This window comes from Lolium perenne, chromosome 3 (assembly GCF_019359855.2).
Source record: "Lolium perenne isolate Kyuss_39 chromosome 3, Kyuss_2.0, whole genome shotgun sequence".
In the NCBI taxonomy this organism is placed as follows: domain Eukaryota; kingdom Viridiplantae; phylum Streptophyta; class Magnoliopsida; order Poales; family Poaceae; genus Lolium; species Lolium perenne.
The window spans coordinates 228,796,555-228,807,636 of record NC_067246.2 but is presented as its reverse complement, the minus strand read 5'-3'; positions in this window follow the sequence as shown (position 1 = coordinate 228,807,636).

Here is an 11,082-nt window from a genome sequence, read left to right as displayed (position 1 = left end):
ATGCAATGAATGAGTGATGCCGGCATACGTCCCCCAAGTTTAGGCTTTTCACTCTTCTTGATCATATTATATCATCCTCCTCTCTTGATCCTTGAAAACTTACTCCACACCAAACTCAAAATAATCTCATTAGAGGGTTAGTGCATAATCAAAAATTCACATGTTCAGAGAGGACACAATCATTCCTAACACTTCTGAATATTACCCAAGGCTACTGAAATTTAATGGAGCAAAGTAATCCACTCAAACACAGTAAAGGAGGCAATGTGAAATAAAAGGCAGAATCTGTCAAAACAGAAAAGTCTGTAAAGACGAATTTTTTCGAGGCACTTAACATGCTCAGATGAAGAAGCTCAAATTGAATTAAAGTTGCGTACATATCTGAGGATTACTCATGAATTTTCGCAGATTTTTTAGAGTTTCCTACAGAGAGATCTACTCAAATTCGTGACAGCTAGAAATCTGTTTCTGCACAGAAATCCAAATCTAGTATCAACCTTACTATCAAAGACTTTACTTGGCACAAAAATGTAGTAAAATGAAGATAAGGATAGGTTGCTACAGTAGTAACAACTTCCAAGACACAAATATAAAACAAAAATTGCAGAAATAAAACAATGGGTTGTCTCCCATAAGCGCTTTTCTTTAACGCCTTTCAGCTAGGCGCAGAAGATTTTAATGATGCTCACATGAAAACTAAAGCATCTTGCAAAACAAGTTGTACTACAACAAGTAAACAAGTGTGGAGAAAGAAAGAAATGTTGTTTAGCTCTTTCATGCATATAAAATGTACTTGTTAACAAGGTTGATCAAGTCTTGCCACCAAATAAATTTTACATGACATAAGAAGAAATAAACCTCAAATCAATCATGTTACCTTATATTGTATTGATATGGATCCAATCATAATGCTTCGATATCCTTGTATAGGCTCATATATAGGACAATCAATAACTCCCACTTTGATAGTTCTCAAATTAGAAATTGTATTAACTCCATATACTTTATCAATCCTCTTGGGAAAATAAACAATATGCTCCTTGTCATCAACATTGAAAGTAACTTTTCCTTTATTGCAATCAATAACAGCCCTTGCGGTGTTAAGAAAAGGTCTTCCAAGAATAATAGACATATTATCATCTTCAGGCATTTTCAACACAACAAAATCAGTTAATATTAAGTAATTATTAGTAACTTGAACAGGAACATCCTCACATATACCAACAGGAATAGCAGTGGATTTATCAGCCATTTGCAAAGATATATCAGTTGGTATCAACTTATCTAAATAAAGTCTCTTGTAAAGAGAAAAAGGCATAACACTTACTCCAGCTCCCAAGTCACATAGAGCAGTTCTAACATAATTATTCTTGATGGAACAAGGGATAGTCGGTATACCTGGGTCTCCCAGCTTCTTTGGAACCTTACCATTGAAAGAGTAATTAGCAAGCATAGTTGAAATCTCCTCATTAGGAATTTTCCTTTTGTTAGAGACAATATCTTTCATATACTTTGAATAAGGAGGCAATTTAATAGCATCAGTCAAAGGGATTTGCAGGAACAAAGGTTTCATCCAATCACAAAATTTATTATAATGTTCTTTTTCCTTAGATTTTAATTTCTTAGCAGGAAAAGGCATTTGCTTTTGAACCCAAGGTTCTCTTTCATTACCATGTTTCTTAGCTATAAAATCTTCTTTAGTGTAATTTTTATTTTTAGCATGCTTTTCAGGTTCATCTTCAACCTCTTCTTTATCAGAGTTATCATTCTTATCATTATCTTTATCATGTTCATTACCACTTTCAGTTTCAGCATCAGAAATAGAAATACTATTAGGATCATTAACAGGCTCAGAGGATTCTACAACAGTTTTATGTTTCTTTTTCTTTTTCTTAGAAGGAGCACTAGTTTCAGTTCGTTGAGAATCTTGTTCAATTCTTTTGGGATCCCCCTCAGGATATAGAGGATCCTGAGTAGAAACACCGCCTCTAGTTGTTACTTCATAAGCATGTTTTTCTTTAGAACTATTTTTTAACAAGTCATTTTGCACTTTAGTGAGTTGATCAATTTGAGTTTGAACCATATAAAAATGTTTAACAAGCATCTTAACATCATTGGAGGTTCTCTCCACAATATCATGCAATTTACTAATAGCTTGAGAATTTTCCATTAAATGATTCTCTACTCTCATATTAAAATTATCTTGCTTAACAATATAATTATCAAACTCATCTAAGCATTGAGCAGGAGGTTTCGAATACGGAATATCTTCTCTACTAAAGCGTTGAAGAGAATGTACCTCAATCATGGATGAAGGGGGAGTTATCTTACATAAATCTTCTATGGGAGGTAAATTCTTCACATCTTCAGATTTAATACCTTTTTCCTTAAGAGATTTCTTGGCTTCCCTCATATCTTCATCATTTAATTTAATCATACCCCTCTTCTTCAATATTGGCGCTGGGGTTGGTTCAGGTGTAGTCCAATCATCATGATTTCGGCCTATTCTAGCCAATAATTCTTCAGCTTCGTCTGGAGTTCTTTTCCTGAAAACACAACCAGCACAACTATCCAAATATGCCCTAGACTCAATGGTTGGTCCACTATAAAATATATCAAGTAAATCATGCTTTTCCAGATCATGTCCAGGCCGAGCTTTGATAAGAGAGCAAAATCTTGCCCAAGCTTCAGGAAATTTCTCTCCATCTTCCTGGTCAAAACTATAAATTTTCTGCAAAGCAAAATGTTGGGCACTAGCAGGAAAGTATTTCCGAAAGAAAACATCAAGCAAACCACTTGGACTATCAATAGAATCAGGAGACAAACTATTATACCAAGTTTTAGCATCATCCTTTAATGAGAAAGGAAAAGTTTTAGCAACAAAATAAGTACGCTTCCTGATATCATCAGAAAACAAGCTACTCAGAGTAGAAAGTTCATTCATGTGTTCTACAGCACTTTCTTTTTCAGTACCACAAAAAGGTGTTTTCTCAACAATAGATATATGAGATAAATCAAGAGAAAAATCATAATCCTTATCCTTAATGTTTATAGGAGATGTGACAAATTTAGGATCAGGAGACAATTTATATCTAACAGTATGTTGTGCAAGAAGCTTTTTAATATTACTTGTACCAGTAGTAGCATTGCAATTATCAATAAAATCATCATCAAGTTCCACATAATCTTCATCAAGATCATCACTAGAGTATTCAAAAGACTCAGATGAATTAACAGGTGTAACAATATTTTCATTAGGAGTTTCAGTATTTTCAATTTGTCTAGACCTAGCAATTGTAGCATCTAGAAAAGATCCTAATGAACCACTATCATCAAGCACAGCAGAAGCATCATCAAAATTATAAGAATTTTCAGATTCAGCAGAAGTACCAGCATGTGAAGCTTGTGGTGGTGAAACAAGTTGACTTATCACAGATGGTGAATCAAGAGCAGCAGAGGTACTCAGAGTTGTACCTTTTCTTGTAGTGGATGGTAATATGGCAACTTTAGTATCGCGAGGTTTATCCATGATGGAGAATTTGCAGCGAACAATATCAATCCAAGTGAACTTGCAAATAAAGCTATGCTCCCCGGCAACGGCGCCAGAAAATAGTCTTGATGACCCACAAGTATAGGGTATCGCAACAGTATTCGAGGGAAGTAAAACCCAATTTATAGATTCGACACAAGGGGAGCCAAAGAATATTTGTAAGCCTTAATAGCGGAGTTGTCAATTCAGCTGCACCTGGAAACAGACTTTCTCGCAAGAGTTTATCAGTAGCAACAGTTTTATAGTAGTAGCAGTAGTGAAATATCAGTAGCAGTGTAACAAAGACAGCAATAGTGATTATAGTAAACAGCAGTATTAAAATACTGTAGGCATACGGATGGATAAACGGGCGCTGCATGGATGAGAGAAACCATGTAACAATCAAAGTAGGGCATTTGCAGATAGTAATAAAACAGTATCCAAGTACTAAACAACCATAGGCATGTGTTCCATATATAGTCGTACGTGCTCGCAATGAGAAACTTGCACAACATCTTTTGTCCTACCAGCCGGTGGCAGCCGGGCCTCTAGGGAATCTACTGGAAATTAAGGTACTCCTTTTAATAGAGCACCGGAGCAAAGCATTAACACTCCGTGAACACATGTGATCCTCATATCACCGCCTTCCCCTCCGGTTGTCCCAATTTCTGTCACTTTGGGGCCTCGGGTTCCGGACAGCAATATGTGTATACAACTTGCAGGTAAGATCATAAAATAATGAATATCATCATGAAACAATAACATGTTCAGATCTGAGATCATGGCACTCGGGCCCTAGTGACAAGCATTAAGCATAACAAGTTGCAACAATATCATAAAAGTACCAATTACGGATACTAGGCACTATGCCCTAACAATCTTATGCTATTACATGACCAATCTCATCCAATCCCTACCATCCCCTTCAGCCTACAGCGGGGGAATTACTCACACATGGATGGGGGAAACATGGCTGGTCGATGGAGAGGCGTCGGTGGTGATGATGGCGATGATCTCCTCCAATTCCCCATCCCGGTGGAGTGCCAGAACGGAGTTTCTGGTCCCGAGACGGAGTTTCGCGATGGCGGCGGTGTTCTGGATGTCTTCTGGTGATTACGTCTAACCCCCGTGCGTTTTTAGGTCGAAGCCCTTAAGTAGTCCAGAGGGGGCACCTGGGGCTGCCCGAGGCGCCGCCACCATAGGGCGGTGCGGCCCAGGGGCTCACCACGCCGCCTTGTGGGGTGGCCGCCTCGTGGCCCCCCTCCTTCTGGTCTTCTGGCTCTTAGTACTCTATGTTTGATGTACCGGCGTGGGCCTTTCTTCGTTTTCATCATCTGCAGCGCTCGCATGTTCCCTGAGGCTTTGATGAAAACGATGTGTACTTTATCTTCTTTTTGATAGTCTTTTGATTGTCATCGATTACAACACTCGCATGTTCCTGATGGCGTGTATTTCACACGTTCGTTGGGCAACCCCAAGAGGAAGGTATGATGCGCACAGCAGCAAGTTTTCCCTCAGAAAGAAACCAAGGTTTATCGAACCAGGAGGAGCCAAGAAGCACGTTGAAGGTTGATGGCGGCGGGATGTAGTGCGGCGCAACACCAGGGATTCCGGCGCCAACGTGGAACCTGCACAACACAACCAAAGTACTTTGCCCCAACGAAACAGTGAGGTTGTCAATCTCACCGGCTTGCTGTAACAAAGAGTTAACCGTATTGTGTGGAAGATGATTGTTTGCGTAAAACAAGAGAACAAGTATTGCAGTAGATTGTATTTCAGTAAAGAGAATTGGACCGGGGTCCACAGTTCACTAGAGGTGTCTCTCCCATAAGACGAACAGCATGTTGGGTGAACAAATTACAGTTGGGCAATTGACAAATAAAGAGAGCATGACCATGCACATACATATCATGATGAGTATAGTGAGATTTAATTGGGCATTACAACAAAGTACATAGACCGTCATCCAACTGCATCTATGCCTAAAAAGTCCACCTTCAGGTTATCATCCGAACCCCCTCCAGTATTAAGTTGCTAACAACAGACAATTGCATTAAGTATGGTGCGTAATGTAACTAGTGACTACATCCTTGAACATAGCACTAATGTTTTATCCCTAGTGGCAACAGCACAACACAACCTTAGAACTTTCTCACATCAGTCCCTGTGTCAATGCAGGCATGAACCCACTATCGAGCATAAGTACTCCCTCTTGGAGTTACAAGCATCTACTTGGCCAGAGCATCTACTAGTAACGGAGAGCATGCAAGATCATAAACAACACATAGCATAACTTTGATAATCAACATAACAAGTATTCTCTATTCATCGGATCCCAACAAACGCAACATATAGAATTACGGATAGATGATCTTGATCATGTTAGGCAGCTCACAAGATCCGACAATGATAGCACAATGGGGAGAAGACAACCATCTAGCTACTGCTATGGACCCATAGTCCAGGGGTAGACTACTCACACATCACACCGGAGGCGACCATGGCGGCGTAGAGTCCTCCGGGAGATGATTCCCCTCTCCGGCAGGGTGCCGGAGGCGATCTCTGGATCCCCCGAGATGGGATCGGCGGCGGCGGCGTCTCGGGAAGGTTTTCCGTATCGTGGTTCTCGCACCGGGGGTTTCGTCACGGAGACTTTTTATAGGCGGAAGGGCAGGTCAAGAGGCGGCACGGGGGCCCCACACTACAGGCCGGCGCGGCCAAGGGGGGGCCGCGCCGCCCTATGGTGTGGCCCCTCCGTGGCCCCTCTTCGTCTCTCCTTCGGACTTCTGGAAGCTTCGTGAGAAAATAGGCCCCTGGGCTTTGATTTCGTCCAATTCCGAGAATATTTCCTTACTAGGATTTCTGAAACCAAAAACAGCAGAAAACAAAGAATCGGCACTTCGGCATCTTGTTAATAGGTTAGTTCCAGAAAATGCACGAATATGACATAAAGTGTGCATAAAACATGTAGATAACATCAATAATGTGGCATGGAACATAAGAAATTATCGATACGTCGGAGACGTATCAGTTCCCTGAGGCTTTGATGAAATCATTGATAGTATAAGGATTCTTCATGCTTCGTTGAATTCCAGCGCTCTCGATGGGAGTAAAGCAATAGTCGAAGATCTTTCAGAGCCCCCGAGTAATTTCAGCGCCCCCGATGGTGCATCAGATCAATATTATATAAGGTGATATCCATTGAAGATTACATACGATGAATCCACTGATCCATGAGTGCAGCGAGTGAATATTGTTGGAGATATGCCCAAGAGGCAATAATAAAAGTGGTTATTATATATCTTTATGTTCATGATAAATGTTTATATACCATGCTATAATTGTATTAACCGAAACATTGATACATGTGTGTTATGTAAACAAACAATGAGTCCCTAGTAAGCCTCTTAACTAGCTTGTTGATTAATAGATGATTAGTTTCATAATCATGAACATTGGATGTTATTAATAACAAGGTTATATCATTATATGAATGATGTAATGGACACACCCAATTAAGCGTAGCATAAGATCACGTCATTAAGTTATTTGCTATAAGCTTTTCGATACATAGTTACCTAGTCCTTTTGACCATGAGATCATGTAAATCACTTATACCGGAAAGGTACTTTGATTACATCAAACGCCACTGCGTAAATGGGTGGTTATAAAGGTGAGATTAAGTATCCAGAAAGTATGAGTTGAGGCATATGGATCAACAGTGGGATTTGTCCATCCCGATGACGGATAGATATACTCTGGGCCCTCTCGGTGGAATGTCGTCTAAATAGCTGCTTGCGCACAGTTGACGTGGGCGTAGTAGCTTCCTTGTGACGGTAAAGCACTCGTCTGTTGGGAACCCCAAGAGGAAGGTGTGATGCGTACAGCAGCAAGTTTTCCCTCAGTAAGAAACCAAGGTTTATCGAACCAGTAGGAGCCAAGAAGCACGTTGAAGGTTGATGGCGGCGGGATGTAGTGCGGCGCAACACCAGGGATTCCGGCGCCAACGTGGAACCTGCACAACACAACCAAAGTACTTTGCCCCAACGAAACAGTGAGGTTGTCAATCTCACCGGCTTGCTGTAACAAAGAGTTAACCGTATTGTGTGGAAGATGATTGTTTGCGTAAAAACAAGAGAACAAGTATTGCAGTAGATTGTATTTCAGTAAAGAGAATTGGACCGGGGTCCACAGTTCACTAGAGGTGTCTCTCCCATAAGACGAACAGCATGTTGGGTGAACAAATTACAGTTGGGCAATTGACAAATAAAGAGAGCATGACCATGCACATACATATCATGATGAGTATAGTGAGATTTAATTGGGCATTACAACAAAGTACATAGACCGTCATCCAACTGCATCTATGCCTAAAAAGTCCACCTTCAGGTTATCATCCGAACCCCCTCCAGTATTAAGTTGCTAACAACAGACAATTGCATTAAGTATGGTGCGTAATGTAACTAGTGACTACATCCTTGAACATAGCACTAATGTTTTATCCCTAGTGGCAACAAGACAACACAACCTTAGAACTTTCACATCCTTGTCCCTGTGTCAATGCAGGCATGAACCCACTATCGAGCATAAGTACTCCCTCTTGGAGTTACAAGCATCTACTTGGCCAGAGCATCTACTAGTAACGGAGAGCATGCAAGATCATAAACAACACATAGCATAACTTTGATAATCAACATAACAAGTATTCTCTATTCATCGGATCCCAACAAACGCAACATATAGAATTACAGATAGATGATCTTGATCATGTTAGGCAGCTCACAAGATCCGACAATGATAGCACAATGGGGAGAAGACAACCATCTAGCTACTGCTATGGACCCATAGTCCAGGGGTAGACTACTCACACATCACACCGGAGGCGACCATGGCGGCGTAGAGTCCTCCGGAGATGATTCCCCTCTCCGGCAGGGTGCCGGAGGCGATCTCCTGGATCCCCGAGATGGGATCGGCGGCGGCGGCGTCTGCGGAAGGTTTTCCGTATCGTGGTTCTCGGATGCTTGGGGGTTTCGTCACGGAGACTTTTTATAGGCGGAAGGGCAGGTCAAGAGGCGGCACGGGGGCCCCACACTACAGGCCGGCGTGGCCAAGGGGGGGGGCCGCGCCGCCCTATGGTGTGGCCCCTCCGTGGCCCCTCTTCGTCTCTCCTTCGGACTTCTGGAAGCTTCGTGAGAAAATAGGCCCCTGGGCTTTGATTTCGTCCAATTCCGAGAATATTTCCTTACTAGGATTTCTGAAACCAAAAACAAGAAACAAAGAATCGGCACTTCGGCATCTTGTTAATAGGTTAGTTCCGAGAAAATGCACGAATATGACATAAAGTGTGCATAAAACATGTAGATAACATCAATAATGTGGCATGGAACATAAGAAATTATCGATACGTCGGAGACGTATCAGCATCCCCAAGCTTAGTTCTGCTCGTCCCGAGCAGGTAAAACGATAACACAGATAATTTCTGGAGTGACATGCCATCATAATCTTGATCATACTATTTGTAAAGCATATGTAGTGAATGCAGCGATCGAAACAATGTATATGACATGAGTAAACAAGTGAATCATATAGCAAAGACTTTTCATGAATAGCACTTCAAGACAAGCATCAATAAGTCTTGCATAAGAGTTAACTCATAAAGCAATAATTCAAAGTAGAGATATTGAAGCAACACAAAAGAAGATTAAGTTTCAGCGGTTGCTTTCAACTTGTAACATGTATATCTCATGGATATTGTCAACATAGAGTAATATAATAAGTGCAATAAGCAAGTATGTAGGAATCAATGCACAGTTCACACAAGTGTTTGCTTCTTGAGGTGGAGAGAAATAGGTGAACTGACTCAACATTGAAAGTAAAAGAATAGTCCTCCATAGAGGAAAAGCATCGATTGCTATATTTGTGCTAGAGCTTTGATTTTGAAAACATGAAACAATTTTGTCAACGGTAGTAATAAAGCATATGCATCATGTAAATTATATCTTATAAGTTGCAAGCCTCATGCATAGCGTACTAATAGTGCCCGCACCTTGTCCTAATTAGCTTGGACTACCGGTCATCACAATGCATTGTTTTTACCAAGTGTCACAAAGGGGTACCTCTATGCCGCCTGTACAAAGGTCTAAGGAGAAAGCTCGCATTGGATTTCTCGCTATTGATTATTCTTCAACTTAGACATCCATACCGGGACAACATAGACAACAGATAATGGACTCCTCTTTTATGCATAAGCATATACCAATAATTAATAATTTTCTCATTTGAGATTTGAGGATTGTTGTCCAAAACTGAAACTTCCACCATGGAGCATGGCTTTAGTTAGCGGCCCAATGTTCTTCTCTAACATATGCATGCTTAACCATATGGTGGTAGATCTCTCTTACTTCAGACAAGACGGACATGCATAGCAACTCACATGAAATTCAACAATGAAAAGTTGATGGCGTCCCCGGTGAACATGGTTATCGCACAACAAGCAACTTAATAAGAGATAAAGTGCATAATTACATATTCAATACCACAATAGTTTTTAAGCTATTTGTCCCATGAGCTATATATTGCAAAGGTGAATGATGGAATTTTAAAGGTAGCACTCAAGCAATTTACTTTGGAATGGCGGAAAAATACCATGTAGTATAGGTAGGTATGGTGGACACAAATGGCATAGTGGTTGGCTCAAGTATTTTGGATGCATGAGAAGTATTCCCTCTCGATACAAGGTTTAGGCTAGCAAGGCTTATTTGAAACAAACACAAGGATGAACCGGTGCAGCAAAACTCACATAAAAGACATATTGAAAACATTATAAGACTCTACACCGTCTTCCTTGTTGTTCAAACTCAATACTAGAAATTATCTAGACCTTAGAGAAACCAAATATGCAAACCAAATTTTAGCATGCTCTATGTATTTCTTCATTAATGGGTGCAAAGCATATGATGCAAGAGCTTAATCATGAGCACAACAATTGCCAAGTATCACATTACCCAAGACATTTATAGCAATTACTACATGTATCATTTTCCAATTCCAACCATATAACAATTTAACGAAGGAGAAACTTCGCCATGAATACTATGAGTAGAAACCAAGGACATACTTGTCCATATGCTACAGCGGAGCGTGTCTCTCTCCCATAAAGTGAATGCTAGGATCCATTTTATTCAAACAAAACAAAAAACAAAAACAAACCGACGCTCCAAGAAAAAGCACATAAGATGTGATGGAATAAAAATATAGTTTCAGGTGAGGAACCTGATAATGTTGTCGATGAAGAAGGGGATGCCTTGGGCATCCCCAAGCTTAGACGCTTGAGTCTTCTTAGAATATGCAGGGGTGAACCACCGGGTGCATCCCCAAGCTTAGAGCTTTCACTCTCCTTGATCATGTTGCATCATACTCCTCTCTTGATCCTTGAAAACTTCCTCCACACCAAACTCGAAACAACTCATTAGAGGGTTAGTGCACAATATAAATTGACATATTCAGAGGTGACACAATCATTCTTAACACTTCTGGACATTGCATAATGCTAC